General features: G+C 36.5%; 1 long non-coding RNA gene across 1 annotated transcript; it reads right to left on the bottom strand.

Moving 5' to 3' along the window:
• Positions 1-5,891: 5,891 nt before the first annotated feature.
• Positions 5,892-6,802, bottom strand: LOC139143148 (uncharacterized). The gene is made up of 3 exons (XR_011554549.1): positions 6,734-6,802; positions 6,182-6,253; positions 5,892-5,963 (listed from the first exon to the last, which is right to left on the bottom strand). It is a non-coding gene; the product is annotated as an uncharacterized lncRNA (long non-coding RNA).
• Between the last annotated feature and the right edge of the window lie 2,189 nt (positions 6,803-8,991).

Raw genomic sequence — 8,991 nt, 5'->3', positions numbered from 1 at the left:
TTAAATGTCACTTTTATGCTCTTTTTATAATGATCGTTCGAGAACCCGTTTGGTGTTGATTCAAATCTCTACAAAAAACTACAACTGTCATTGTTTCGACTTACCGATTTCCAACCGTTTCAAGGTTTCCAAGTCTCCAGACGTTTGTTGTTTTGGTTTCTTCTTCACTTTTATAACAGATATGGTGTACAGAATGGGGTTCATTGCAGAGTTGAGAGGCAAGATGAAGACCGCAGTCCAAGCGTATACAGATCCTGGAATTGTGACTGTGTCAGTCAATGCCAATATGCCCATTACAGTGATCGGAACCCAGCAACAGAAATCAGTAAGCACTATCAGTGTCATACGTTTTGCAATCTTCGTTGCATTCTTTGTATTCCGGTTGGAACTTACACCGGCGGCTGACGTTGCGAACTTGACAGATATATACATTGCAACATAGCATGCGAAAATGAAAACAAACGAAAGAAAATTGGCGAAAAGAAAAATTGACACGGAAAATTCCCAGCCAGGTGTGCGCTCATTTGTCAGATGAAGAGACAAACAGACAGGGGAACGACCGTAGTAATTATCACCAAAGTAGGATATTCCAACAAGAGGTAAACAACTTATAATTGCTACAACGATCCAACCAATTACAACCATCAATCTGGCTGTCTTTAGCTTGATACGAATGAATTTCAGAGGAAAGACTATTATGAGAAACCTATCAAGTGTGATTATTGTTAGTGTGTAAACAGACACCTCACTCGATAACGATGCCAAAACGCCAGCAAATTTACAAAGTAAACTATTCTTCCAGGATGCATCATAGGTGACGTAGACACCACGGTAATACATATCAACTGATGCTATTATCAACATGTATATCCCCATCAAGAAGTCAGCGAGGGCCAAGTTCCAAATAAGGAAAGAAGGTACTTTGTTCAAGTCATTCTCCTTAATTCGCCAAACGATAACAAAAACGTTACCAAGAAGAGCTAATATTCCAAGAATCCAAATAGAAAATCTAAGAACTTGATTAGCCATAAGATCTTCACAGGAGGAGAAAGCATCAGCAAGTGGTGTACACACATCTACGTCATGGTGTTTTCTGACCATACAGCAATATCTGTAAGCATCCGTATGTCTAAAATATTGAAAAGACAAATATGAGAAAGTTTGAGTAATTTAATGCATCTACATTCAATCTCGTTGCATTAAATGAGTCAATAGATAAGGAAAAGTACCCTTACTGATATTATACCACGTGTGACGTGTTGGACAAATATTTGTAAATTTTTCAAACCGTGGCGTCCACATCTTCGTTGGCATAGAGATATTCTGTTTGTTTTTTACTGATTGTAATCGGTGCAGAATGTCGTCATTTCACGAAAACATAATGGAGATATAGACTGAGGTACTCACATTTCTTTCAACCCCTCAAGTGGCTTAAACACCGACGAACTTTCAACGTCGAAGTTGTTTCTCGTGACATTCCTGTGATAAATTGACAGAATCGGACCACCACATTGTTACAAGATATGCGATCACAACTTGAAAAAAAATCAAATTATATTGCCCTGTATTGTACTAGACATTTCTCAATAACCCTAACATCAGAGTGATCAAATATTAACGAAACATAATGTCACTCTACTTGACGTTTTACGAAAAAATGGTTAAAAGTCCATTTCGCAAAATTCACTGAAAATCGAAGTAACGGGCATTCATTTCAAGTTCATCGTTCATCAACGATTCCATATTCACAAGAAGAAAAACTGCTTGTGCATTTAAAAGTGACAACAAGGTTGAAGGCTCAACATCTTCACAAAAATACATAATATCATCTATTCCCACAACCATCAGTCACAGTGCACAAAAGAAAGAGAAATGAGGAACAAACAAATCATAATGCAGTTTAGTTACACAAGATGATCGAAACGTTGATATCCTAGCTTCAGTGTTATAAGTTAATCAATATTAATGCTGCAGAAATTAGATTTTGAAAAAACGAATGCGGGGGAGGAAAACCATGTACGACTGATGCAATCACATTCGGGTTTCGAAACGTAAGCTTTAAGGAATCAAATCATCATCATTTACTATAATGTAAGACCCGGCTACGTCTCGCCATCGCTTCCCGTTATATAACAGTAAAATTCACTGCACATTGAACATTCATACAATGCGGAGCGTAAAAACACAATATTGACACATACAATTTGAAACGTATCTGCATTGGGGAGCCGCTTTCCCTTTAAATACATCCGCGCTCAGAACTTAGCAAAATATTTTTCCATCCTAGTTTTCCGTAAATGTATTGGCACAAGCCTTCTGAGATTTTCATAGGAACTTAATGCATGGCATACCAACTGACCAAATTTGACCTATGTGTACAGATGCGCTCCTCTTGCGACCGACAAGATAGTCGCAAATATATTTATGGGCTTAATGTTACTTTGAGTTAACCATGTAAAGAAGTAGGGATGTTATTGGGCTTGCATTGAAGCTTTAATTTTTGGTAACGTGTTGTTTTCCTTTCAGTTCACAAAGATCGAAAGTGTAAAAATCCCTTGCTTGAACATACATTGTCATCAATTCGAACAAATTATACACAGTTGGTGGCACTGTCGAGTAAACTGATATTCATTTGTGTTCCCAAACACACGGTAAAGAGGGTGTTTTTGTTCATCGCAATGGTCCGTGACAACAGTGAGCAAAAAAAGGTTCTTTGCCGAAGTCTATTCGAGAAAGGATTAGAAAACCCTCTTGGAACTCGGTAAATAATTTCTTTGCTGGCTAATCATGCGGGCGTTTAATGAAAATGCGACTGTTTCAATAACAACGCCAGTATCTACTCTTTTTGAAATATTATTATGTTGCTTCAGACAGTCATGAATGTAAGTAGGTGCAAAAATCCCAAGCAATGGAATACAATCTCATTGCTGTACATAACATTACAGATTGACTACAAACTATCTACCTGACAGACGTTTATTAATCTATCTATCTATCTATCTATCTATCTATCTATCTATCTATCTATCCGTCCGTCCGTCCTGGCAAACGTACATTTCTTCTTAATTCCGTGTTTGCAGGCTTTCATTGACCCGATCGCCACTAGAACAATAACAGCTGAAGAACCTGATTCTAGAATACACTACATAAAATGGAACTCTTACAAAAATTTTAGGTTTCCGAGGTCTTGAAAGGCACCATTCTCCACGAACGCGATGTTATTTCCTGATAGTAATCTAGAAATGAAAAGAACAAATGAATAAATAATGAAATAGATAATCAACATGACCTTGCGCGATAGGTTGCAATGTGATAATGAAAAGGCGGTGGCTAAGTCAGGTAGTCAATGATGAAAGCAAATTTAACCATTCTTCATTCTTAGCTTTGAAAGTATGATTTGCCTGTAACATTGATGTTTGGCTTCTACATTTTGCAATACATTTAATGTAAAAATCAATGAAGGAAGACTCTCATTGTTAAACGATTAAGTTCGTCATGAACCTAATTTTCTATTAATTCTTGTATAAAAGAATATTACTGGCATCATCTATTTTGAAAGCTCGTCATGTATGTGTACGTAAAACACATTTTATCAGCAAATTGGCTTTGGGCACTCCGGTGTTCACAGGTTTATTGCCGTCAAAGTAAATGCACAAGCTATATAGGCGCAAAATGATATCAAAGGTAACATAATCTTCTCAAGTGCCCTTCACATACACCTTCCCTAGTGACGTCGATGATGTATTGAATATCAATAAAAAGCTTATTTCACAATCTGTATCTGCAATTAATCAATTATGCAGAGCCGTTTATCATAACAATGGCTTCATTTCAATAAACTGAAATATACGATCATCAGCTTACGACATGATCATTATAATTCCTGTTTTACACAAAAATGCTTTCATTCATGTTTTATACGAGAAATGTTTTGTAATATTTATCTTGGTTCCCCAAGTTTAAAAATCACTGCAAAATTAACAAAAACTTCAGTAAAATAATAAAAATTAAGGTTTTTGTAGTATGCTGCATATACATGGTGAGTCGATGTCTGTCTGTCCGGCGTCTTTCTGCCTGTCTGTAGTAATGTTTGTCCGTCAAAATCAAAACTTAAAATACAGCACTCCACCATAGCATTTTGAGTACAGGGGCGGCGATGTGAATTTAGTCAAATAACCGTTTAGTATCAAATATATGCAAATGAAATATGAAGGAAAAATCCTGCAAACTACTCAAACTCTCTAAAAAGGGCTAGACTTAGTGGAAATTTTTCATTGGCAAGTTTGTATGTTGGACCAATTTCCCATTTTTGGCCAAACATTCTCCACTGGAACTACCTGTCCGATTACTTTGAAATTTTACATGAAATCCCAAAAGATGATTAATTTCATTTTTTTCAAATCGTGACAAAATCGTAATTGTGATAATTCCCTGGCCAAATTGCGGTAACTGTAGAACAGCTACACATTTCAACTTTACATTTGTATTTGAAGTGTTGATGTATGCTGAACCATGGGGTGGGAACTTGTTCAAATAATTTATCACTATTAAATATACAAATGGGCAATTGTGAGCAAATCATACGTTTCTCGGTGTTTGTCTGCCTCCTTCTTTTGGCATGTCTTCCCATCTCAATGTACTGTGTAATAATTGGATCGTCCGAATAATACATGTGCTTTCAAGTGTTAGAGAATACATCAAAGTTGTTATCATTGCAATTGTTCGGTGTGAAGAGGGTCCTATTTAATTTTACGATATAACTGATGACTGCGCTTGCTCTAGCCCCTAAACACCCCAGTGCTACAATGACAAACAAAGTTGTACCTCGAGCCACGCGTCAATATAACTCTATTGCATATTATTAAAGTGTTAAACATTAGTGCAACAAATTTGTACTATGTCTTCGCACTCTTCACCATAAGTCTGGTTCCATTCGTAAAAAAAAGAACAGCAACTGGATTCAAACTAAGGGTCCCTTCTGAACTAAACGCGACAATGAAGCTGGAGACATTGGTTAAATTTTATACAAAAAGGGTACCTGGTATTGCAATATTAAAAGTGAACTCAAAGACAACAAGTTGGAGCGAATGTGACCATACAATGCTACCTGAGTGCGTTAAAAGTCGCATATCATTACTGAGCATCAAGTACAAAATAATGTTATCAAGAAAAATGATTGCCAAATTTATCATTTAACGTATTGCTTCTGATAAAAAACTCGCATCCTAATACAAAAATTGCATTAATTAGGATTCGCTGCCTCTACTCTTATATACATCAAACTGTTGTTGCTTATATTGTACCAGACTATCCACTTTATTATACGTTGGTGAATGCACGATGTGTTGCTAGTTCTACAGGTAAACAAATTACACTATTGTGTACATCAGTCATAGACTGTAGCCAAATTGGTTTCATCCCTGCGTCGAATAATGAACATTTAGATAGTAGGCCCTGTGCATCGATCAATTACGGGATACGGGCATGCTTTCCTGAACAATTTAAAGACAAGGCAGTAAAATTTGATACAGTTCCCATTCTTATCTTCAAAACTTTGCAGAAAACCAACGAATCAGGGTATTCAGTATGCCGTAAAGTATACTGGTATGAATAAATCTTTATGACTCTGATATTGCTTCGTGGACCCTCGCCACCTCCAGTCCAACTTACCACTTAAGGCTGAAAAGATAGGCATTACACTTGGGGCACGATGACATTAAAATATCGGCGTGTTCACCTATATTCTGGACTATACATTTGACTGATAAGTTGTGAACGACATTTCCCCCAAAACCAGCAGTAATCACCTAACTGAAGAGCTGCATGATATATGCAAGTTGAGATCAACTTAAAAAATTACAAAAGTAAAACATTAACGATTTATTACTAACAATTCTCTAAGACTGTACAATCCGTAGAATGTATTTTCAAGTAAAACTTCAATGTCGTTCACTTCGAGATTCCTGAAAAAGAAAATCGTCATAATAGTCAGTACAGAGAAAATGCTGGACGTGTTGTCCGTATACTGTGGTCTGATATTTTCCCTTGTAAGATGTTATTTTTGACATTCGAAAATACTAAAAGCGCGTACTAAATGTAGCAAATATAAGGATAATTAACTGTGTATTCATTAACATTTTTATTGGACGTACCAGCATGTAAAGTGTAAATGGGTACTTACAGGAAGTATAGATTTGCCAGGAATTGAAACGTTTTGGATATAATTCGAGTTATTGAATTACGCGATAAGTCTCTGAAACGGACAAAGATTACAGTGTCATGTTATTTTGTAAGTGTGTACGACCAGAGAAAAAAATAATAAACAGTAGGAGGATTCCTGCAAGTGTTTTGGAATTGGGAATATTTTTCCATTTCTCTAAATATTTACACTTTAAGCATACACCTGCTGTAATTGCACTCTTATTCATAAAATTTTTGCTCTGTACATATTCACCAGAATCAAGTAGAAGTGTGAAACCTAATAAGGAGAATCAAGTCATTCAAACGGAATGACGGAAGACTCGTGTATGCCTACTCACCTACCAGTTTGTGGGAATATTGCCACTATGTTTTGGGAACCCTCTCCTTCGACAACGTCACACTAGTTCAGGAATACCGCGACATGTTGTAAGATTTTTTTCATGAATTGATTGTAAAGAACTGATAATTTGATAATCGGTGACGCGGATTTACAAAAGGAGTGTTAATTTTTTGCTGATTTCTTTGTACTTACAGCTCTGCCAGTAATCGAAAATCTCCAAAGTCCACTGTTTCAGGATTTAAAGTATTACCGGACAGAATTCTATAAAAAAGTTAAATTAAATACGAGAAAGACAATTACTGAGTTGATGATGCAGCTGCTGATATAACTCGACACGAGGTGTGAATTGTAATGCTGTGGTGATCAAGTTATTTCAGGACCAACAGCAGATTAGTGCTGAATCCATTGTTCACTGATAATTGATGTTCACACGTTTGTCTAAGCAGCCACTTACTGAGATTCTCATTATCATATTTGTATTGTAAATTTCTGTGTGATATAAGCCTCAGACTGATACTAATGTGATTCATTAGTCTGTGAATGGTACTTACAATTTCTTCGTTTTATTACTGACAGAGTATGGCAAGGCATTCAACTTCTGGTTGGTACATTTAATCGCAGAACCATGACACACACAATTGTCGGGACATATATAATCTAAAATGAATGTAGTAAATGTCTAATTGCCATAGAGGAAAGTCAACGTAAATTTCTATATTTTGATAACACTGTCACAAATTTTGTATATATATAATATATATATATATATATATATATATATATATATATATATATATATATATAATGTAATAATTAGATATTATTCCCTAATATTTTTCTTCGTTCAGCGAAGGAAAATACAAGTGACGTAATGACCGTGTCACCACGAGTCGAAGACGAGTGGTGACACGGTCATTACGTCCCGAGTATTTTCCGAGCTGAACGAAGAAAAATATTAGGGAATAATATACTTTTCACATGCACAAGCCAAGAATTCGTTATTTTTTGCAAAATAAAATACGTTTTCCATGACGATACCGCGTTTAAACTTTTGAACTACTTTAGGAATAAATATCAGTGCGCCGTGCACAAGTTTTCAATCATTTCCAGTCGTCCATCATGTGCGTTAGCGCTCACGTTCGTTCGTGTGTGGAGCAAATGACAGCTCTCGGTCTACACGTAGGCTACCTTCCGCAAAGTTATACTCTATTTCAAAGATAGCATAGTCCTAGAAATTTATCACAGACGAAAATACGCTATTTTCGGGAACAAATATCGACTGAATCTCGACGGCGCGAACACTGTAAACGTCGCGCCTGACCCTGTTTGCAATACGTACGGAACCCACGGTATACGCGACCAGCTTCGAGTTCGTTGTTTCCGCAAATTATTCACGTAATTCCTTCGGAATATATAGGCGGTACACTATTGTGTTTACATTGTTCAGATTATTAATGTCGCAGTCTGTGAAAATATCGATTTCATTACATGACTTTTAATCGTGGGAGAAACATCGGCCGCCATGTTGATTGTTTACATATTTACGAGCACACGAAGATCGACAAAAAAGGTCCGACGCACCAAAATTGATGACATAGACGCGGGTTGTCGTGACGTAGAACGACCAGAGAATAAATCCCGTATTTTTTGTTCGGAGACTACAAACTTGGCTTGTGCATGTGATAACACAAATTACTTCAAGTACGAAGTCATAATATCTGATACTTCAGTTGTACACATCCTGAAATATTCAGTCAGAACCAAAATATCCTTAGTCAACCACTTTTTCATGTGGACGGGACGTACCATTGAAAAGTTTTTCTCGGAGGCGTTGAAATTCGATAGATTATATTTGTTTTGGAGGCGACATTTTGAAACCAACTCAGAACATTTATGTAATAGCGTAGACTTGTTAGCTTCGATCATGTGTATGTAGCTTTTCTGATATACAAAGATTACATCGCTTGCTTATGTGAGAGTAACTCGATGATTTCTCAATAATTGACCAAACACTTCACGAGTTACACCTCATAAGAACACAATCTCGTACACAGCCGTGAATTGGAAATTGTATTGAATTCCCTCCTTACAGTTGCCCGTTTCAATCACAGGGCCATTCTGTAATTACGTATAGTAGGATGAGAAAATTTGCAGGATATAAACTGTACCACGTTGCAGGTTGCACAGGCGTATGTTTTAGGGACGTCAGAAAATAGCCTAGAATATTTACAGCAGCCCCTGCGAACAATTGCTGTTGTAAAACTGGCTCCTCAAGCAATTATTTATTATTTTAGAAATTCTTTAGAAATTCAAAAATGTCAACAGTAACCAAAGGCCTGACGTACAGGTGTATACCTTCAGGCAAGTAGGCATCAAATATTGGTTGAAAGGCCTGCTGTTGAGGTAGTATTACAAAAGCATTGATAAAATAGGTTGACAAATTTGAGCAC

This window comes from Ptychodera flava, chromosome 11 (genome assembly GCF_041260155.1).
Source record: "Ptychodera flava strain L36383 chromosome 11, AS_Pfla_20210202, whole genome shotgun sequence".
Taxonomy (NCBI): Eukaryota; Metazoa; Hemichordata; class Enteropneusta; family Ptychoderidae; genus Ptychodera; species Ptychodera flava.
The sequence above is the reverse complement of the archived record's forward strand: the minus strand, read 5'-3'. Positions and strand labels throughout refer to the sequence as shown.